Source organism: Rana temporaria, chromosome 5 (assembly GCF_905171775.1).
Source record: "Rana temporaria chromosome 5, aRanTem1.1, whole genome shotgun sequence".
Lineage (NCBI taxonomy): Eukaryota > Metazoa > Chordata > Amphibia > Anura > Ranidae > Rana > Rana temporaria.
Window position 1 is genome coordinate 255067608 of NC_053493.1, and position 23403 is coordinate 255091010.

Below are 23403 nucleotides of genomic sequence, written 5' to 3' on the forward strand. Positions count from 1 at the left end.
ACACACACACTAGTCAGGTGTAGCCCAGCTTGCATGCTGTGTAAATGATTCCAGGTGGCTAACATTTCTACGAAACGTGTCTACATCTTTGTCCCCTTCTCCATCTGTCAATCACTTTTCATATGAAGCGTCAATAAAAATGATTATTGGAAGTGCAGCTATCTGGAATCATTTCCGGATACTAAGTAAATTGCATGTAGTAACTCAGTGCTGCTGATCTCCTGCAACCTCCTTGCAATAGTTTACTATCCATATGCACTCAACTGACATCTGCATGGCATTTCTCAGAGCAGGTTTTCTGATGATGACAGATATAGAAATATGCCTGTGCAATATACTGTATGTCAGTATGACTGCTTTTAGTCTCCATTAGGAGAGCTTGTGACTCTGGGGGAGATTTACTAAAACTGGAGCACTCAGAATCTGTTGCAGCTGTGCATGGTAGCCAATCAGCTTCTAACTTCATCTTGTTCAATTAAGCTCTGACAATAAAACCTGGAAGCTGATTGGTTTCTATGCAGAGCTGCACTCTCCAGTTTTAGTAAATCAACCCCCACAGTGACAACATAGGAACACACTTGGGAGATGGGGCAGGCTGTTGTAACTTCCTTGTTCAGGAAGTTGGACTGTTGTCACTTCCTTGTGCAGGAAGTATCTGAACAAGGACTTGACAGGATCACCAAGTATTATTTTATTGAAAGCTTTTATTATTCTATTTTATAACTGTAGCATTACCCCCGGAGGAGCTGCTGGTTGTTTCGGGTGGCACATTTACCTCATGGCTCCCCCAAATTCCTAGGGGTGAATGATGCGTATTGCATTAGGTAGAAGTAAAGGAATGTCCGCAACAGGTGCTCTTTGCTGTGCTCTTTATTACCCAGCCGGGTAAAAACAATAACTTGTGGTGAGGAAAGTAAAGCTGAAGAAGATAGGAGAACAGCAGATTTAGGCGTAATGATAGGGAAACAGTCCTGCTCCCAAGCTTAACACTTCTCTGTGCCACTCCTGCCTGAGTGAGTTTAGTGTACCCGGACAGGCCTCTCTCACTGACCTGGCAGCCGGAGTATCACTCGGACAATTGTAGGATAAAGTCTCTGCCACAGACCCTCCTTGGTGAACTTGAACTTGAGGAAAAAGTCTCTGCCACAGACCCTCCTTGGTGAGCCTCAGAAAGACACCTCTGCCACAGGCACTCCCTGGATTGTAATCACGTAGAGATAATCCTCCTTAGATGAGTTACGCCTGGATCTCCTTCAACTTGTTGCCCAGGTACCGACTGACAGGTGATCAATCCCTCAGTGTCTGGCTACCTCGATCCCCGGTGGTTTGTCGAGGCACTTTTGGATCGCCAGCCTCTCAATGGTGCTCCTCAGACGGACTCCCCACCGAACAGCAATACAGCTTGGGATCCTCAAAGGTGGGAACCCAGTCGCTCACTGGGTCCCCGTCGCTGTTCAGATGCTCCGGGCCAACATGGTCCCAGAACCAGGAACACCGCGTGGAACGCACGCCCTGGCCAGGTAGGCCATAACGCTGGGGCGCCGTGATGTGGTCACCCTAAAGAACCAATGGCATCTGCCTCATAAATACCCCTCCCCAGCATGCACAGCGAGGTCAAACCCTCCTGATTGGCTGCTGGGAAAGAGCACCCAAACCTTGACTCCACTGCTGCCACCTGCAGCACCGGGGTTGAAAGAACACCCCAGCGCAACAGAATAGCCCACAGCAGAGCCAAGCTGAGACAGAGACCCTGTTTTGCACTTAACAATATGGATCAGAGTTTAACTACACTCTGATCTACCTCTAAATGTAACTAGCACCAGTACCATAAAGTAAACAGGCCCTACATAACATTGAAAATTACACTTAACATTAAAGCAGACCTTCACTTGAAAATTGACTTTCTCTGATATGTTTGGTCCAACCACCTTCCTCTTACACAATAGTAGATATTTTTTTCCAGTTTGGCTGTCTAAATACCTTTATTTTAGTTAAGTTCTGCTATTTCCTTCTTATTCCTCACCTGGGCGAGGATGATGTAAACATTGCCGCCCCCCCCCCCCCCATTCACGCTGCCTCCTGGGATGCCCACTTTACACATCCCAGGAAAGTGTGTGTGTGGGGGGGGATTGTTAGTGCTGGCTTTGGACAGTATGAAAGAGAGTGTAATAGACACTCTCAGCTTAGACAACTGCAACCAGCAACCCTCCTAGGAAGCTATAATCCAGCCACACCCGAACTGTCCGGGTGAATCCTGGACAGGTGGCAACCCTAGTTTCCCATGGTGACAAAGCATCATGGGACCTGGATGACTTGTGGGATCTTGCGATATCGTCAACGCGCTGCAGGTCTACCAGGTCCCAAATACATGGCAGACCTGCGTTGTGTCTGCATATGCGTGAAATGCCACGCGTAGGCACAAACACCCCACAGGCCTTTGCCAGGTTCAAAAATTTCTGGCACAGATCTGCAGCACACTCACGCTTGTGCGCACAGAAATTTTAAGATGGCGACGTGCTAGGAGAGGGATGCATGGAGAACTTCAGCAGCAAGCAAGACAGGGGTATGTATTTTTTTATTCTCAGACAGGGACAATTGTTAACTGGCTAAACATGTGTTTTAGCTAGGTATAGTGACGTTGCACTTTAACATGTTAAAGAGTATAAGATAGTTTGGTGGGGATTTACATATATTTTAATTATCAGATTTAGCTGGCAAAAGACCTTTCATGTGCTGGAAATGAATTTTTCTGTTTACTGTTGCAATGTAGTGCCCCCATATTTCCTGCGCCTTGTTCTCTCCCTATGCTTCAATGTTTGACACTTTCTGATTCCCATTTCGGTAAATGGAAAAAAAGTGTTGAGGATTGATTATGCACAGCAGGAGTAACACATCACACCTCGGTGTGTTACGATACTGTGTGTTGCATCTGTATCCAAGCAAAATTCTCATCTAACCTGTAGAGACTTCATTTACACAACAAGATGTTAGGAGACTTGCTCTATATAGGGACTATCACAGATGTGGTTGTTTTTTTCACTTGCTAATTCCCTCTGCTCCTTGTAAGAAAACAGCAGCAAATGTCATCCTGACCTTATACTCTTAGAAAATGAGATTTCAGGGTTATTGAGGGAAAGCACTGCAAACAGCAAATGCACTCTACATCACAGATGCTTTCTTTTATTACTTTACTACAGTGAGAGAAATGGAAGATGTATTAAAAAAAATTGCAGCTCTTGACAGGAATAAAGTAAGACACCTTTTTCATATCCTAATATATAGGTACTTATATAGCTCTGTCAATTTACTCAGCGCTTTACATATACATTGTACATTCACATCAGTCCCTACCCTCATGGAGCTTACAATCTAAGGTCCCTAACGCACATTCATATGCTAGGGCCAATTTAGACAAAAGCCAATTAACCTATCAGCATGTCTTTGGAGTGTGGGAGGAAACCGATGTACCCGGAGGAAACCCACGCAGGCACAGGGAGAACATGCCAACTCCAGGCAGGTAGTGTCATGGATTCAAACCAGCGACCCTTTTAACTGCTAGGTGAGAGTGCTACCCACTACACCACTGTGCTGCCCAAAATCACAACTACTAGCTGCTAAAAATCATAACTAATCATAATAAATTGAGATTCACATAGTTGTCATTTTATTGCCATTTGATTTTTCTTCAAGATTATTATTATTATACAGGTTTTATATATTGCCATTTGATTTTTCTTCAAGATTATTATTATTATACAGGTTTTATATATTGCCATTTGATTTCTCTTCAAGATTATTATTATTATACAGGATTTATATATTGCCATTTGATTTTTCTTCAAGATTATTATTATTTTACAGGATTTATATAGTGCCAACCGTTTGCGCAGCACTTTACAACATGAGGGCAGACAGTACAGTTACAATACAATTTAATACAGGAGGAATCAGAGGGCCCTGCTCATTAGAGCTTACAATCAACATAAAACCATAGGTGTACGCAGCCTAATTCATTAGGGTGTGCACCCCAAAGCCCAAACACACCCTACGATCACTCACAATGTTCATTCAGAAAGGGAAGGGGCCGGTAAATTACATATTTACTGGCCCCCTCCCCACTCTTAAAATATCCCAGCAGCAACAGCCAATAGGAGAGGAGGGAAGCTGGCAGAGCTGCGGGGGGGAAAGATGGGAGCCAGGGCAGTAGGGGGGAATCTGTGCTGCTCAGGGTGATTAGGGTGTTTAGTGATTAGGGTGTGCCTGGGCACACCTGGCACACCCTGTGCGCACGCCAATGCATAAAACATTGCTGGTAATTGCACCTGACAAGGAAGACAAATCTCATTTATATCAGCCTTCTCAGTTACTTTTAGCACGTTAGCAAAATGATTCTTATAAATCATGATAAAGTCCAGCAAGTCATATAAAACAAGTTGAGTTCACTTACCCGATGACCATAAAATTGATATAAAATCATTCTCATCATTATTACTCTGTATAATAAGAAGCTTTAAACTTTAAAGGAAACCTATTACAAGTACAGGGCTGCCATTGCTGACCTCAATTTGAAAATGCTATTTGACTTATTGCTATGCTGACCCTTCGAAATGGACCGATCTGCAGGTCAGAAGTTGAAGAAACATCTGCAAACTTTTGGGTCATTGAATGCAGAGGGTCAGCATGACAGCCAGGCATTTAGCATTTTAAGAAGGACCGGTCGCCGACAGCTGCCTTGGTGGTTTTCTCCGAACAGGTCAATATACCTTTTTGCATACATTGCAATGATATGCTTTCCTTTCAGCACCACACAAGACCACAAGTCTCCTTCCTTATCTCAACAAACAGGAGGATCCTTCTGACAGATCATTACATTTACAGACACAGAACAATGCCTAGTATGACTTTCTGTTTGGTTTATTGCACAGGCATAGTGAAATAGATCTGACATTGCAATTCATATAAACCTTCCTTTGTGCCCATCATAATGAATACAATAATCATTCAGGGAGTGTGGCAGCAGTGAGCATACAGAGCTTCCTTTGTTCAAGGTAACACTAAGAGCCTTTAAAAGGAGTCTTTTCTAAATTCCAATTTCCATAAACAGCTTACATCCCAGGAGCACAAGTAATAACCATCTCTACACAATGCTAATGCCATTACAGCTTCCTGCAGTATACAGTCCTAGTTGTTGCATATTCAACACTTACACCTGGATAGCTTTCCTACAGCATAGCCCCAGCTAATGCAAATTCAAGACTAAACTGATCAATATTTCCTGTCGGATTCATGTTTGTGTACTATAGAAGGTGACAGTTCCATCTGTTGTCTTCCTGATCTGTTTCACAAACCTGCTTGCACTGAGCTGTCCTCTCTTCCTAATGCATACCAGGTCTGCAGCAATAGATGCTGGCAATGACAAAGCTTGTATTGACAGGCAACCACTTACATGTAGCCGGTATGCAGTGGTAATGAGGTACCACCGTAGAGCGCACTTAGAAAAAAAAAAGCCACAGGTATTAACATAAAAGGTTATTTTACCTGGGGCAGCGGCAGGATAATTGCACACAGATGCCTCTGCTCCTCCTTTTCTCCCTGTGTTGTCCCCATCAGCATCTGAGAAGTGAAGCTTTGTTAGTACTACATAGCAGACTGGGCAGCTCCTGTCACTATAGCAACAGACCGCCTAAAGACTCACTCTCTCTGCTGCTCTGAGCTGGTACAGCAGCTTTGCCCCCCTCCTGATTTCATTCAAGAATTCCCATTGAGTAAGGATTGGAGGCTGCAGGAGGAGCTAGCATCATAGATACAGCACTCATTGGTCCCAACCTGCACAACTTCTGCATGATGATGCCAGATATAGGACTCATTGGCAATACAAGCTAGGTTCTTTCTGCCAATAAAAGCTAGGTTGCATCTTATATGCTAAGTGATTTATAGCATGAAGTGACGCTGATACTCCAAAGTTTTAGAAAAATTTTGCATTGGCCATGTGTTTGTCATGCCGCTATGGTCAGTGCCGGCCCAAGACATTGTGCTGCCTGGGACCAAGAATGGGAGAGGGGAAACAATTAGTTTCCCATCAATATGGGAATGAGACAGAATCAGGTAATAAAGTTAATTAAAAAAAAAAAAAAAAAAAAAAAATTATAAGATAGATTGTTATATAGGATTGGTTAATAAGGCAATAAGATGATTGGTCAGTAAATAAGCACGAGCCCTTGGTCAGTTGTTAAGCCTGGAGAGCCTATAAATACAAGTGGACATCTAGAAACCGTTAGCAGAGCGGCGGTGACATCTCAGAAGACACGCCCTCCCTCCCTCCCTTTGTCGTAGCTCTAAGTTGTGTGGTTGTTTATGTCCCTTCCTAAGAAGGGGATATTTGTGTGTAAGTTTATGGTATATAGTTTGAGCTGTAAGGGCTAAACTAATTTATGGGAATAAGTAAGAGTATTGGCAAGTAATGTTTTGGTGATAATACGTTTATTATAAATACCAACAATGAAAGAGCTACGGCCAATTATTTCCAACAAATAAAATATTTTATCAAAATGATAATTTCTGGTTTCATAGTATTTATTTATAGAAGGTTAAAGATTTCTGTATTCATTCCCATGAAACGCTGCCCCCCCCCAGAAAAAAAATCACGCCAACCAAAAGGCCCCCACATTCATTATTTTATATCATGATAACTAAAGGGGACCCGTCATGGCTCTATACATGTATAAAGGAGTATAAAGAGGACCTGTCATTGCTCTATACATGTATAGGAGTATAAAGGGGACCTGTCATGGCTCTATACATGTATATAGAGGACCTGTCATTACTCTTTACATGTAAAGGAATATCAAGAGGACCTGTCATGCCTCTATAAATGTATATAGGACTATAAAGAGTACTTGACATGGCTCTATACATGTATAAAGGAGTATAACGAGGGCCTGTCATGGCTCTATAGATGTATAAAGAGAACCTGTCATGGCTCTATACATATATAAAGAAGTATAAAGAGGACCTGTTATGGCTCTATACATGTATATAGAGGGCCTGTCGAGACTCTTTACATGTAAAGGAATATAACGAGGACCTGCCATGGCTCTATAAATGTATATAGGAGTATAAAGAGGGCCTGTCATGGCTCTATACATGTATAAAGGAGTATAACGAGGGCCTGTCATGGCTCTATAGATGTATAAAGAGGGCCTGTCATGGCTCTATACATGCATATAGGCGTATGAAAGGACCTGCCATGGCTCTATACATGTATCCAGGAGTATAAAGGGACCTGTGAATTGCCGGCAGCCACAATGTCTTTTGCGCAAACTAATCAATGTACGCTAATTGTGTTTTTTTTTTTTTGGTATGTAGAAGAATACATATTGGCCTTAACTGAAGAAAATAGTTTATTTTTCTAAATTTTGGGGATATTTATTATAGCAAAAAGTTAAAAAATATATATATTTATAGCACAAAAAATAAAAACCGCAGAGGTGATCAAATATCACCAAAAGAAAGCTATATTTGTGGGGAAAAAAAGGACATCAATTTTATTTGGGTAGCGGAGCTGGCGGAACGGGCTGGCGGGCATCAGTATGCTGCCCCCCTAAAAGTGCTGCCTGGTACCCATGGTACCACCCGGTCCCATCATAGGGCCGGCCCTGGCTATGGTAGATAACCTCGTTATTACACATAATATTTCAAGGGTAATTCCACTTTTGTGGGGGAAAAAAATAACAAATAAGACAAGAAAAAATAACATAGCGCATATAATTGCAACACTAATCATATTGTAATTGAATGTTACTAAAAAATTACCTTTCCTTTTCAATCTGCAGCTCTGTAATTTTCTGAGAATGCATTGCACTATGGCTACCTGGAGTTGCTCTGTACACAAAATGTGTACTGACCACTCCCCAGAGTGCTTGTGTGATTGGCTCACCAATTTTCCCAGAAATCTGCACTAAGATACAAGTCAGATTTCAGGCATCCCCTGCAACAAAAATTTCATTTTTGGAGAGATACTTTCAATTGGAACCTGTCTAAAGGGATGCGGGCCCAGCAGATTTCCTCGTTAGTGCCCTGCTGCTCCCACACCCGACAGATAATTATGAAACCACTCCCATTAGACCCACTCGGAACAGAGCCACAGACAAACACACATGGATTTCTTCAGAATAACAAAAGGTAGGAATCTACAACAAAGTTTGTTATACTCCTTGCAATGTACATAGATCACAGAGAGGGGAATGTTTTTATCTCAACAAAAGTGGAGTTATGCTTTCAGCAAATAAATTTAAATGTAAAACAGAAATTTCAGGAAATATTTGCTTAGATTGTAAGCTCCATGAGGGCAGGTACTGATGAGATTGAACAGACAGATCAGCCGCAGAATAGAAGGAACTTTGGTGGAGGGGCTGCATGACTGGGGGGACATTGTTTTAGATGCACCAGGAAGTAGTGGGGCAGGAAGTGGGATGGATAGCTGGGGGACTCAGGGCGGTGCCTGGAGTCTTTTTAGTGTATGAGGCAAGGGAGGGGGGTGGGACTTATCATTTGGGGCGCAAATCGTGGAAGAGGTAACACAAAAGCTTAGTGATTCTCTTCATGGAGAAGCTAGATTGCATCCTCGAGCAGCTCCACGGTCGTGGTAGACAGGCCAAATGGTTTGCTGCACAGCTATCTGAGCTGCTGTCGGGGAAGAGTATGTCGGATCCGCCCCCCACACCGCGCGCGCGGAGGTTGCGGCCTCTGGTGTGATAAAGCCCTGAGCCATCTCCCAGGGTGAGCCGCCGTTCAGGGAGCCGGTGGCCAAGCGCCATACCCCTTCTCCGGCCGCGGGGGTTGGGATGAATCCCCGTCACAGGCGGTACCCGGCCAGGAGGGTGGTGTCCCCTTCCCCCTCCAGGCCTGCTGTGGCATGGACCAGGATTTGGCAGCGGCGAGTGCGGGGCCTTGCATGGCACAGCCCAGCGGGGAAGGACTGCCGTGGCCATCTAGGGAAAAAGCAGAAGTCCAGGTGGTGACGGCGTCGGTGCCAGAGCGACATCTGCTGGCAAGCAAAGGGCCCTACATGGGAGGTCGGTGGTGGAGAGCCGCATGGTTCGGCGCGCCCCTGATGATGATGTCGCCTGTGGACACCCAGCCCCTTCGGATTCCAAAGCGTCCCCTGCTGGACAGGAGGACCAGCGTTTAGAGGGTGAGCTGTCCGATTCGGACTCGAATGTGCCAGGAATGGCGATGGACTTGTTGGGGCCTTTACAGGGATCTGGAGTGGCAGCACGTCAGTCGGTTTCCCCTGGGCAGCCTGGTAAGCCCTCTTCTTTTCCTTTGCCTTTATCTGCTCCTGTGTCCATGTTGTCTGTGTCCCCTCCCCCCCTGCCGTCATCTCCTCTGGGGTTGCGGGTAGGGATGGGCCAGGAACGGCACCGGTTTTGGCAACGGGTGAGGGGGTAGGGTCTTCGGGTGTGGGAAGTGTCCCGGGGTCCGGGGAGGTGTTGCTGCAGCATTTAGTGGTGTCGTTGTTAGCGGGTTGCAGAGATTTGGTGAGCAGGGGTGTTGCAGCAGCGCCTGTCACTGACACAATCTTGCCAGCAGCGGCATGTGTGGTCGGGGGGGATGCGCGACCTGTCGCCTTCTCTTCGCCGGCTGTCACACTAGCGGCTACGGTGGGTCAACTGTTGCCTTCGGCAGCAACTGGGATAGCTGCAGCTCCACCGGCGGTTGTGGGGGCCCCACAGGTGAGTAAGGGGGGGTAGCCACCCCCCGGCGGTAACAAAAGCTTCACAGGTAAGTACAGGGTTGTGAGCTACTCCCCCAGAAGTGTCTGGAGCTTCCAAGGTGAGGACAGGTGGGGGCGCCGCTGCAGGGTTGCTAAACGCAGATTGGATTCGACTGGTGGACGCAGCTCGCTGTGAGATCTATGTTTGTTACGAGGGCCCCCTGGGTGCTCACCTAAAAGCGGGATGAGGGAGAAGATTTGGAAGGGTGACTACATGGAGATCTTCTCGATGCTGACGCTTGAGAAGTTTAATCTGGATATGGTTAAGCCGAACGAGAGCAAAAAGGAAGAAGAGGAGAAACGGCGTTATCGGTTTATCCCGCACACATTTGCGAACTGGATGCAGGCTTTTAACATTTTGCCTAGTGTTATCGGGAAAAAGGCTCCAGACAATTGTTAAGCCCTATTCTGCAATCTCGATTCCATTAGTGAGGCCCAGAGGGTGTATAGGGGGGGTAGCGTGGCTGCGCTACGATGAGCAGTTCGGGCATCGGTGAATGATGCAATTGATCCTGCACTTTGCTCTGTGTCCTATGCCTCTTTTGATGAGGTGGTACAGTGGGTGCAGCGGTTTGGTAAGGGGGCGCTTATCTAAAAGACCAGCATTGAATCGGCCTTTCGCTTGTTGCTGGGTCATCTGGATAGCGTGCGTTTGTTGGGGTGTAGTTGGGAAGGGGAGTATTTCGTTCATAGGTGCCTGCCTATGGGTTGCGCTATCTCCTGTTCTTGTTTTCAGTTGTTCAGTTCTTTTCTGGTATAGGTGGTCAGGGATTTGTCGGGCCTTTGCTCGGTTTTGCACTATTTGGATGATTTTTTGGTTATAGGCCCGCTGGACGATTGTTCTTGTCTAATTCGGTTGGCCACCATTCAGTATGTTTTTCACGTTTTCGGGGTTCCACTGGTACAGGACTAGACGGAAGGTCCTGTTATAGAGTGAAAGTTCTTGGGTATCGTTTTCTATGAAAAATAACAAACATGTTATACTTAGCAGCTCTGTTGCAGTGGATTTGCAGAGAGCAGCCCAGATCCTCCTATTCTTGGGTTCCCTCTTCGGCGCTCCTGGCCCCTTTCTCCTGTTCAGTGCATCCACAGCTAGCAGCTTGCTATGGGGGCACCCAAACCGAGTCACAGCTCCAATGCGCCACTGCTATGTCTCAGCCAATCGGTAGGGAGAATCTCAGATGGCTGTGCTGCACACAGAAGGCTTTTTATCTTAATGCATAGAATGCATTAAGATTTAAAACCACTTAAGTTCAGTTTTTTTTTTCAAAATTCCACCTTACTTATGTATCAATATAGCATTAATGTACCTCTTTTGCAGAAAGGAAAAAGCTTTCTATTTTTCCTAAACCAGCCCTTAAAGGGGTTGTAAAGGTTCATATTTTTTCACCTTAATGCATCCTATGCATATACCGGCCCCCCAGCCATCCCTTTAACCATAGCTCCCAACTGTCCCTGATTTGGAGAGACTGTCCCTGATTTGGAGCAATGACCCTCTGTCCCTCTTTCCCCCTCATTTGTCCCTCATTTTGGTCTGATCTATATAGTTGTATATAAAATGCACTTTTTTTTTTTTTTTTACTTTCAAAAGATTTTATTTGTTTAAAATAACAAAACAGTCAAAATATACAGCGTACTTTCGAGGCATTAAATTAACCAACATTTCACATGTATAAAAGAAGCAGTTAACAAATGTGCTGGCTAGGAGGACTGAGGCGATACTGAAATATCCATATTAAACTATTATCACTAGGATACCTGAACCTGGGATTCTGGGAGGCTCACCCGACATCCCGAATGGGAACACACTGTGCCCGGCAAAACAACCTCGAGAACCCAGATTGAGGCTGTCGCTAAAGGTAGACTATATGAACCAGTAACAGTAGGATTGATTAAATGCCTAGTCTCTATGCACAGAGGAGAGGACCTGTGAACCAAGGACCTGGAGGCACTTAGTCTCGTACCGTCATATCAATTGTAATATGGGGTCACAATACACAAGGGAGAAAAAGAAAGATGGGAACACAGAAAAGAAAAAGAAAGAGGGGAGAGGGGAAAGAAGCCAATCCATAGGAAATCCGCTGCATGTAGAGCAAAGAAGCGTGTTTGTTATGTTTGTACTCCAGGGGTAAGAGCAATACCCATATAATGGGCCCAGGGTTCCCAGGTAGATTCAAACTGAACTTTTGAATCCAGCAATTTGCTGGTCAACTTCTCCTGAGACATAATCCATGATATTTTACGTTTGGCAGCCATAAAGGAGACCCTGGGCTGTTTCCAAGCCTTAGCAATCGTAAACTTGGTGCCCAGTAAGATGAAATGGATCAATTTTCGGCAGGATTTGTGAGCCCTGGGGATAGTAGCGTTGAGGAGGGCTAAGTCTGGGGTTCTTGGGACCCGGAGATCTGTTACCTTTTGGATCAGGTTCACTTTTTATCTTTCAAAAGGTGTTTCCCAGTGCTAAAGATTTCATCCCAATTGTAAATTGTTGCATTTGTAAATTTTAAAAGCCAATATAAAGGAATAGTAGTGGTAAAAAAGTCCTTGTGGATTTAATTACCCTTTATTTTGGTTAAACTCTCATTTAAGGGGGTGTGGCAGGGGGCGTGTCCTATGCCTACATACATTTGTTAGTAGGTGTCCCTCATTCCCATCTCGGAGATGTTGGGAAGTATGCTTTTACTTACCTTAGCCCTGGAAAGTCCTGTTTCGCGAACACGCTTTTCCTTTGCCCGGTCTTCTCGGCTCTTCATTGGATAGATTGATAGCAGTGCAGCCATTTGCTCACACTGCTGTCAATCAAATCCAATGATGCGGCTGCTGGGGGTCGGAGCCGAATCCTGTACTCGGCGGCAATGGACGCCAACAACAGGACTCGGGAGCGCGCCAGCAAGGTAACCCCCTTGGGAGAGAGCTTCCCAGAGGGCGTTATCTGAGGTGGGGAGGAGCCGAGACAGCTGCTGTGGGACCCCAGAAGATGATGTTCGGGGCCACTCTGTGCAAAACGAGCTGCACAGTGGAGGTAAGTAAGTATGACATGTTTGTTATTTAAAAGAAAAAAAATCTGCAAACCTTTAGTGTCACTTTAACTCAGCATCCAGTTTGATCTATGAAAAACGTCTACATTATTCCCTGGACGGCCCTTAGTTTGTGAAAACCAGTAAGACACAGAAAGTAGTTCACTAGCTGACCTCTAAGACACAGGAAGAAGTTCACTAACTGACCTCATTAACAAACACCCTGCACCTACCCTTCCCCTCCAGGAGAATGCTCCCACCCACCTCTGCAGGTTCATGCATTTCCAATGCAATCAGTAATCTCCGTTCTGACTAAACACTTGCATAGATCGTTTATTTGGAAGAGTGTGCAGAAGCTGAGCGATCAAATAACAGCCTCTGTAGATAGAGCTGTATTATTGATGTAGCACCTGGGTACTTTATAGTACCGGTGCTAGTTAAATTTAGAGGGAGATCAGATTGTAGTTAAACTCCAAATTGTTAAGTGCAAAACAGGGTCTCAGCTTGGCTGTGCTGTGGGCTTATTCTGTTGCGCTGGGGTGTTCTTCCAATCCCGGTGCTGCAGGTGGCAGCAGTGGAGTCAAGGTTTGGGTGCTCTTTCTCAGCAGCCAATCAGGAGGGTTTAGCCTCGCTGTGCATGCTGGGGAAGGGTATTTATGGGGCAGATGCCATTGGTTCTGGGTCTTCTTCTTCAAGTGTGGCACCCACCTTTAGGGTGACCACATCATGGCGCCCCAGCGATATGGCCTACCTGGCCGGGGGGTGCGTGCGTGCCACGCGGTGTTCCTGGTTCCGGGACCATGTTGGCCCGGAGCATCTGAACAGCAACAGGGACCCAGTGTGCGACTGGGTTTCCACCTTTGAGGATCCCAAGCTGTATTGCTGTTCGGTGGGGAGTCCATCTGAGGAGTGCCATTGAGAGGCTGGCGATCCAAAAGGGCCTCGACAAACCACCGGGTATCAAGGTAGCCGGACACTGAAGGATTGATCACCTGTCAGTCGGTACCTGGGCGACAAGTTGAAGGAGATCCAGGCGTAATTCATCTAAGGAGGATTATCTCCGTAACTACAAATCAGGGAGGGCCTGTGGCAGTGGTGTCACCCTGGAGGTTCACCAAGGAGGGTCTGTGGCAGAGACTCTATCCTATGAATTGTTCAAGTGATACTCTGGCTGCCAGGTCGGTGAGAGAGGCCTGTCCGGGTACACTAAACTCACTCAGGCAGGAGTGGCGCAGAGAAGTGTTACGCTTGGGAGCAGGACTGTTTCCCTACCATCACGCCTGAATCTGCTGTTCTCCTTTCTTCTTCAACTTTACTTTCCTCACCACAAGTTTATTGTTTTTACCCGGCTGGGTAATAAAGAGCACAGCAAAGAGCACCTATTGTGGACATTCCTTTACTTCTACAAAAAATGCAATACACATCATTCACCCCTAGGAATTCGGAGGAGCCATGAGGTAAATGTGCCACCCAAAACAACCAGCAGCTCCTCCGGGAGTAGTGCTACATTGAAAACAGGAGATATGTGTCCTCAAAGTATGTAAAGCTTGCATGAACTTTACAGATCTTTGTATCTCATTTGAATCTACCATCATCAACTATGTAGTGCAAGGGCCTGTCTAATTGGATAGATGGCGTGTTACTTTAAAGTTTTGGTAAACCTAAAGCAGATTGTACAGATATTGTATAGTGTATTGCCACCAATATATACCTAAAATAAACTAGTTGCACTTTTGGGCATTAATTGTTAACGCCACCTCAAACACAGAAGCAAACACACATTTTGCCATGTGAAAAAACAAGTGGCAAATGCAGCAAAATGCGCAGTATTAAATGTGTGAACCGCAACACACAAAAATGTCCCATAAGCTACTTTGCCATGTGTGTTAAAATCACTGGGCTGACGTATGCATGACGTGAAAAGAATTAGCCAAAAAATGTGCGCTCCCACTATGCTAGGTGTGAATGGGGCCTAAAAGTGAAATTGGTGAGCTTACACAAGAACAATGAGGCTCCATTCACAATTGTGTGTTTATGAACGCATCGAAAACGTGCTTTGCCGCATTTTTTGCAAACACACTGCAAACGCACATCACATTTGCATTGCTGTTAACTGTAAAAGGGCACCCCAAACATAGGTAGCAGGAATGCGTTTGCCATGTGACAAATGCGATGCAAATGCACCAAAAAGCGAGGTAAAAAATGCACCACAAAAAAGTTCTGGAGCTTCTTTGAGGCGATTGCGATCACGTGAATAGGTTGCCCTATGTGTAATGAGAGAAAACGCAACAAAATGCCCCAAAAAAACGTGTGCGGGAATGTGAGTTCCTGCTATGTGAAGATGTGAACGGGGCCTGAGATCTGAGAGTTCCCATCCACTCCTTGTACTTGTTGAAAGCTGGCCATAAACAATGCCATTTAGATTTACCAAAACTAAGTAATAGGAGGACACACCTGAACAATCTGAATAAAATTAATATGGAAGCAAAAAACATTTTTCAAAAACTCAGTGATAAGCATCATTGGGATGGCTAGGGCAAAAATTACATTACAAAAGGCTTCTATTTATTATGAGAAGTCAAATTCTGGCTGAAAAGGTGAACTTATGCCACGTACACACGACCGTTTTTCATGATGTGAAAAAAGCAATTTTTTTTAAATGTCATTGAAAACGAATGTGTGTGGGCTCCAGAGCATTTTTCATGACGTGAAAAATGGGCATTAAAAATTTAGAACATGCTCTATGTTTTCGCATCGTTTTTCACGTTGTCGTTCTTCATGTTGTGAAAAACGGTCGTGTGTGGGCTTTAACGATGGGAAAAAACTGAGCATGCTCAGGTAGCGCTCGTTCTGGTGAAACTAGCGTTCGTAATGGAGATAGCACATGTGTCACGCTGTAACAGACTGAAAAGCACGAAGACTGAAAAGCGCTAATCGTCTCTCACCAAACTTTGACTAATACAAAATCAGCAAAAGCAGCCCCAAGGGTGACGCCATCCGAATGGAACTTCCCTTTTATAGCGCCGTATACAGAAGCAAGTTATGAGATGGGAGGGCTCGTTCTGGTAAAACTACCGTTCGCAATGGAGTAAGCACATTCATCACGCTGTAAGGCCCTGTACACACGAGAGGATATCCGTTGGAAACAGTCCGCCGGACCGTTTCCAGCGGACATTTCTCCTCCCGATTTTGATCTGATGGCTGTACACACCATCAGATCAAAATCCCCGCGACGATGACGCGGAGACGTGCACGACCCTGGAAGGTAAATACTTCCACGCATGCGTCGAAACACTTTGACGCATGTGAGGGATGGGGATCGCTTGGACTTATCCGGTGAGTCTGTACAGACGACCGGATCAGTCCAACGGACAGGTTTCCAGCGGATAGATTTCTTAGCATGCTAAGAAATTTTTATCCGCTTGAAAACCGTCGGCTGGAGATATCTCCGCCGAAAAATGTCCGCTAGGCCGTATACACGACCGGATTTGTCTGCTGGAATCCCAGCGGACAGATCCGGTCGTCTGTACGGGGCCTAACAGACAGAAAAGTGTGAATCGTCTTTTACTAACACGAAATCAGCTAAAGCAGCCCAAAGGGTGGCGTCATCCGAATGGAACTTCCCCTTTATAGTGCCGTCGTACGTGTTGTACGTCACCGCGCTTTGCTAGAGGATTTTTTTTTTTACGATCGTGTGTAGGCAAGGCCGTTTTAATGATTAAGTTGAAAAAAATTTAGTTTTTTCTAGAGCCTGAAAAACGTCGTTTTTTACAACCCGAAAAATGATCGTGTGTATGCGGCATTAGACTTTAAAGATAGTCACAGCCAGGAAGCTATAATTTTCATTAAGAGGCCAGCAATGTTAGCCATTATACCTCTGTCTTGATAGGTGTACTTTAACCACTTAAGGTCTGCCTATAAGAGTTTTACTGCTACAGGGTGGCACCTCTGCACCGGATCACACACATATATATATATATATATATATATATATATATATATATATATATATATATACATGATTCTGCTCTTTCGGGTAGCAAGTGCGAATGTGCGCTGCCGGAGGCTCGCTCCCGCTGTGATTATACACAGCAGGAGCTGTTCGGTGGGTACCTGCTGGACCCGTCGATCACTCGGTACAGAGGCAGAGCAGAGGTCTGCCTTTGTAAACAAGGCAGATTGCCGTTCTGTCAGGAGAGAAAGGCATGGATCCTGTGTCTCTGCAAAGCAGGGACATTGTTCCATGCCTTCCCCTAGTAAAAGCACATTCCACAGTACACAGAAACACAGGCTAGGCAACCCTTTCATCGCCCCCTGATGATAACCCCTTCCCAATCATTGTCATTAGTACAAAGACGGTGCAATTTTTTTAGCACTGATCACTGTATTAGTGTCACTGGTCCCCAAAAAGTGTCTGTCAGTGTCAGAATGTCCTCCGCAATATTAAAGTCCCGCTACAAGTCGCCGATAGCGATTTCCTAGTAAAAAATGAATAAAAGATGCTAGATTTTTTGCACAAACCAATTAACCTGTTAAAGACAAGCCGCCGCAGTTATACGGCGTAGCTGTATGTTGGCCACTTTGAAAGCTGTAGGGGGCGCGCACGCGCTCCCATGGCGCAACGACGGAGCCGATGCGTGTGGCCAGTGGGCGGGATGCCCGCCGGCCACCCGCGATCGCTCCTGACAGAGAGAGAACGGAGATCTGTCCGTGTAAATAGACAGATCTTCGTTCTGTCAGGGGAGGAGAGACAGATCTCCTGTTCCTACTTTTTAGGAACAGAGATCGGCCTCCTCTCCCAGGCAGTCACATCCCCAAACAGTTAGAAATACTCACAGGGAACACACTTAACCCCTTGACCACCCCCCAGTGTTAACCCTTTCCCTGCCAGTGACATTTATACAGAAATCAGTGGCTATTTTTAGCTCTAATCTCTGTATAAATGTCAATGGTCCCAAAAGGTGTCAAAAGTGTCTGATCTGTCCACCGCAATGTCGCAGTCCCACTAAAAAAATCACTGATCACCTTCATTACTAGTAAAAAATAAAATTCCATAAATCTATTCACTATTTTGTAGATGCTATAACTTTTGCGCAAACCAATCAATATACACTTATTGGAATTTTTTTACCAAAAATATTTAGAAGAATATATATCGGCCTAAACTGAGGAAGGAATAATTTTTTTTACATTTTTTGGGGGGATATCTATTATAGGTAAAAGTAAAAAATATTGCTTTTTTTTCAAAATTGACACTTTTATTTTGTTTAAAGCGCAAAAAATAAAAAACGCAGAGAGGCCGGCTGTGGCTGCTTTCTGGGATACACACAGTTCCCAGAATGCAGCGCGCCCCATTCACAAGAAGAAACCGAGTGTAGGAGGAGGAAGAGAATCCACCGCGGAAGATGAAGAGGCAGATTCGGGACTTCTGCATAGCAACAGCTATTTAGGGTAAGTAAAAGATTTTTTTTTTTTTTTTTTTTTTAGTTTTTTGGTGGAAATATTTTTTTTCAGGGTGGTTAATATACACGCATTGGGATTTTATTTACCAAAAATATGTAGCAGGATACATAATGGCCTAAATTTATGAAGAAATTTGATTTTTGATTACATTTTTTTTATTAGATGTTTTATAGCAGAAAGTAACATGTGTTTTTTTTTTTGGTCGGTCTTTTTTTATAGCACAAAAAATAAAAAACGCAGACGTGATTAAATTCCACCAAAAAAAGCTCTATTTGTGGGGAAAAAAGGCCATACATTTTATTTGGGTACAGGGTTGCATGACTGCGGAAATGTCAGTTAAATTAACGCAGTGCCGTATCGCAAAAAATGGCCTGGCCAGGAAGGGGGTAAATCTTCCAGAAGGCAAGTGGTTAAAGAATGCAGTTTTTGCTCTAAGGAGATATCATTAGAAACCCCTTATGAATTAACAAGTGACTGATGAAGTCAGGGTTTGCTCTGTAGGAATTGAACACTTGACTTGGAATCCAGCTAGCAGTAAGTTCTGCTGGTGTGCAGGAAACATCTTAACATGTCTTTGGCAGCTTGAATCATTATACAGCAATAGAACACTGTATCCTTTAACTGAGTCACAATATGGTGTATGAGGTCTGCCTGTGCATGACGTAACTCCGAGAGCTATTTTTATTTTTGCTGCAGGAAAGATCTATGGATTGTGCTTCCTCAATAATTTAATGGGATACTATTTTTGGACCCATGTGATTTCCATTGGAAATGGGACAACTTGAAACGTGGCTGGATTTTCAATGTGGAAAAAGAAGAAAAAGCAATTAACCATAATTTTTTGGGGGATTTATTGAGGCCAATTTTATACCAAATACAGTTTTTTTTCCATGTGTGATGTTAATAAACATGAAAATACTTACAGTATAAATATATGGGGCTGGATTCAGGTAGCCGGGCGCATTGTTACGGCGGCGTAGCGTATCGTATTTACGCTACGCTGCCGTAAATCAGAGAGGCAAGTGCTGTATTCACAAAGCACTTGCCTCCTAAGTTACGGCGCGTAGCGTAAATGGGGCCGGCGTAAGCGCGCCTAATTCAAATGAGGATGAGGGGGACGTGTTTTATGTAAATGGGTGGTGAACATCCCTTGTAAACATCCCTTGTAATAGGAATGTGTGTGACAGGTACTCTTTATGGAGAGATGCGGGGTCAATAAGACCGCACATCTCTCCTCCAGGCTGGAAAGCATGAAATCGGTGAAAAAAAATTCACAATCTCATGATTACTGTTGCTTAGCAGCCGCAATTGCGGCTTTGTTTACTTACGGGGACCCGACCGTGACGTCATCACATCGCGCCCGGGTCCTCCGACGGTCATCTGGTCACCAGTCATCTCTATGCTTCCTGCCAGCGCCGGACGATTCGTTCTCCGGGCCCCCGATGGCACGGGAGAGCCCAGAGAAGCACCGGATGGCGGCGGAAGGGGGGATGTCCCCTCCCGCCGCCTGTAAGAACGATCTAGCGGTGGAATCGCTGCTATTATCATTCTTATGTTGTGCAGAATTGCCGGCAGAAGAGAAGGATATCTGAATGATGCCTCTAGCTGCAGGCATCATTCAGATATCCCCCCACAAAGCCCAGGACGTCATATGACGTCTACCCGGATCGCTAGAGGTCCTTTGTGGACGTCATTTTACAATGGGCTGGTATGGATGTGGTTAAGAAGGACTGCCTCTTATCGATTTTCATTTGTCAGAATCCTAGATAGGTTGGCAGTGGGTGTTGTGTGGGTGTTGTCTGAGTGCAATTTAAAAGTACTGGCCGGCTGGAATAACTTCTTCTTGCCCCATTGAGCCCAGCTGAAAGCTACTGAATACAGAGGATGACCTTACGTAAAGCATAATTTATGCTCTTTTGTTTCATATGCTCTGTAATACTTTCTTGGGAAATAAATTAGATCTTCGCTTATTTAAGCAGTGTGTTTATTTTTATAGCTAACCCTGTTATTGTACCATCACCATTAACTTTATCAGAGCTTTGATAGACTAGTTAACTATGTGAATAGACAAGCTAATACATATTTATAATAAATAGAGGGAATAAAAAAAAACACCCCATATTTATTTCCCATAGAATTTTTTCTTTGCTAATCCAAGCGGAGAGCTAACTTTAAAATTCACATACATGTCATGTAAAGAGGTGAAAAGTGTCTATACAACAGACAGGCAGATTAAAAACAGGAAACATCCATTATTTGAGCAGGGAGGTAGAGAGTCCCAGTATGTAGGAAATCTAGAGCAAGGACCACATATGCCCTGGGAGCACACAAAAAGGTAGCCAACCTGAACACCCAAGATCTAGTCAAAATAGTATACAAAATGAAGAGTAAGAAACTCAAATATTAAAAGAATACTGAATATCTATCTGAATATCTATCTCAACTCTTCTTTGTTGGTAAGTCCCCTCCAAGCCTTCAGTACCTGTATTTACTACCAGCTTGTAGCATGAGAGCTCATGCTTAGATATTAGCCTTCTGCATTGCTGTTTGGGATTTTTCTTTTATTATTTGAGTTTCTTTCCATTTCTTTTGTATATTTTTTTGACTAGATCTTGGGTGTTCAGGCTGGCTACCTTTCTGTGTACTCCCAGGGCATATATGGTCCTTGCTCTGGCTTCCTTACATACTGGGACTTTCCACCTCCCTGCTCACATAATGGAAAAATTGGGCGTGCAAAATTATTCAGCCCCTTTACTTTCAGTGCAACAAACTCTCTCCAGAAGTTCAGTGAGGATCTCTGAATGATCCAATGTTGACCTAAATGACTATTGATGATAAATAGAATCCACCTGTGTGTAATCAAGTCTCCGTATAAATGCACCTGCACTGTGATAGTCTCAGAGGTCCGTTTAAAGCGCAGAGAGCATCATGAAGAACAAGGAACACACCAGGCAGGTCCGAGATACTGTTGTGGAGAAGTTTAAAGGCGGATTTGGATACAAAAAGATTTCCCAAGCTTTAAACATCCCAAGGAGCACTGTGCAAGCGATAATATTGAAATGGAAGGAGTATCAGACCACTGCAAATCTACGAAGACCTGGCCGTCCCTCTAAACTTTCAGCTCATACAAGGAGAAGACTGATCAGAGATGCAGCCAAGAGGCCCATGATCACTCTGGATGAACTGCAGAGATCTAAAGCTGAGGTGGGAGACTCTGTCCATAGGACAACAATCAGTTGTATACTGCACAAATCTGGCCTTTATGGAAGAGTGGCAAGAAGAAAGACATTTCTTAAAGATATCCATAAAAAGTGTTGTTTAAAGTTTGCCACAAGCCACCTGGGAGACACACCAAACATGTGGAAGAAGGTGTTCTGGTCAGATGAAACCAAAATCGAACTTTTTGGCAACAATGCAAAACGTTATGTTTGGCGTAAAAGCAACACAGCTCATCACCCTGAACACACCATCCCCACTGTCAAACATGGTGGTGGCAGCATCATGATTTGGGCCTGCTTTTCTTCAGCAGGGACAGGGAAGATGGTTAAAATTTATGGGAGGATGGATGGAGCCAAATACAGGACCATTCTGGAAGAAAACCTGATGGAGTCTGCAAAAGACCTGAGACTGGGACGGAGATTTGTCTTCCTACAAGACAATGATCCAAAACATAAAGCAAAATCTACAATGGAATGGTTCACAAATAAACATATCCAGGTGTTAGAATGGCCAAGTCAAAGTCCAGACCTGAATCCAATCGAGAATCTGTGGAAAGAACTGAAAACTGCTGTTCACAAACGCTCTCCATCAAACCTCACTGAGCTCGAGCTGTTTTGCAAGGAGGGATGGGCAAAAATTTCAGTCTCTCGATGTGCAGAACTGATAGAGACATACCCCAAGCGACTTACAGCTGTAATCGCAGCAAAAGGTGGCGCTACAAAGTATTAACTTAAGGGGGCTGAATAATTTTGCACGCCCAATTTTTCAGTTTTTTATTTGTTAAAAAAGTTTGAAATATCCAATAAATTTCGTTCCACTTCATGATTGTGTCCCACTTGTTGTTGATTCTTCAAAAAAAATTACAGTTTTATATCTTTATGTTTGAAGCCTGAAATGTGGCAAAAGGTCGCAAAGTTCAAGGGGGCCGAATACTTTCGCAAGGCACTGTAGCCAGCAGGAATGATGAGCAGGATATCATCATCAGGTGAATCACTGTGGAAAGATTAGCACCAGCACCAGCAGGGGACGAGGTGAAGAGCCCCTACAACCATGGACAATGGAGCAGTCTCATGAGTCACATGGGCAGGCTGTAGAGGTCTCCTATTAAGAGCCTCAATGGCAAGTGGAGTGGCACACAGCTGCAGCTGCAGCGGAATCAAGTGCTTATACTGTATACAAAGGCAGCATCAAAGAACAGGCCTGCAGGCCCAGAGTCGATTCGATTAGAGCCTGTATCTCAACAGACGACTCAGACCAAGAAAGGGTAACCGGAACCAGGGGCTTATCCTTCTGGATAACTGGGGACAAAACAATGCCACCTAAGGTCTGTTTGTTACAGGACCTCAAGGTTCGGACTTCCCTTGATGGGTAGGACAAAAAGTGACCTGCCTGGCCACAATAAAGGCACAATCTCACCCTCCTTCTAAGGCAGTGGTTCTCAACTCCGGTCCTCGGGACCCACTAACAGGTCACGTTTTCAAAATAACTGAAACGTTTTCAAAATAACTGAAATACAGTTATACAGGTGATATCATGGTAATATTTAAAATCTGGCCTGTAAGTGGGTCCCGAGGACCGGAGTTGAGAACCACTGTTCTAAGGGCTCTCTCATCTGCAGAGAGACATGTGAAGCCCAAGTGCATGGGTTCACCTTCACTGACCGACTCGGTACCAGGAGAAGTGGGAGGTGGGAGGTGAGGAAGGCAAGGGTGGGATTGCAAAGTTCGGAGACAAACATTCAGGAGGCTTCCGAAAGCGTGGAGTCTGGAGTCAATGAGGATGGCAAACTTGATCAACTTCTCCAGTTCAGTGGGTATATCTCAGGCTGCTATCTCATCTTTGATGGTATCTGAGAGACCATCAGTAAAAGCAGACACAAGTGCCTCATTGTTTCTCACAACCTCTGCTGCCAGAGTACAGAATTTAATG

At 44.6% G+C, this 23403-nt stretch overlaps 1 protein-coding gene across 1 annotated transcript in view; it reads right to left on the reverse strand.

Annotated features, from left to right (window-relative positions):
• The window catches only part of RNF182 (ring finger protein 182), a 68239-nt gene extending 62550 nt beyond the window's left edge, over window positions 1-5689 (reverse strand). The window contains exon 1 of the mRNA XM_040353750.1: window positions 5539-5689. The gene's annotated coding sequence lies outside the window, so the exon portion shown is untranslated. The remainder of the gene's footprint in view (window positions 1-5538) is intronic.
• Between the last annotated feature and the right edge of the window lie 17714 nt (window positions 5690-23403).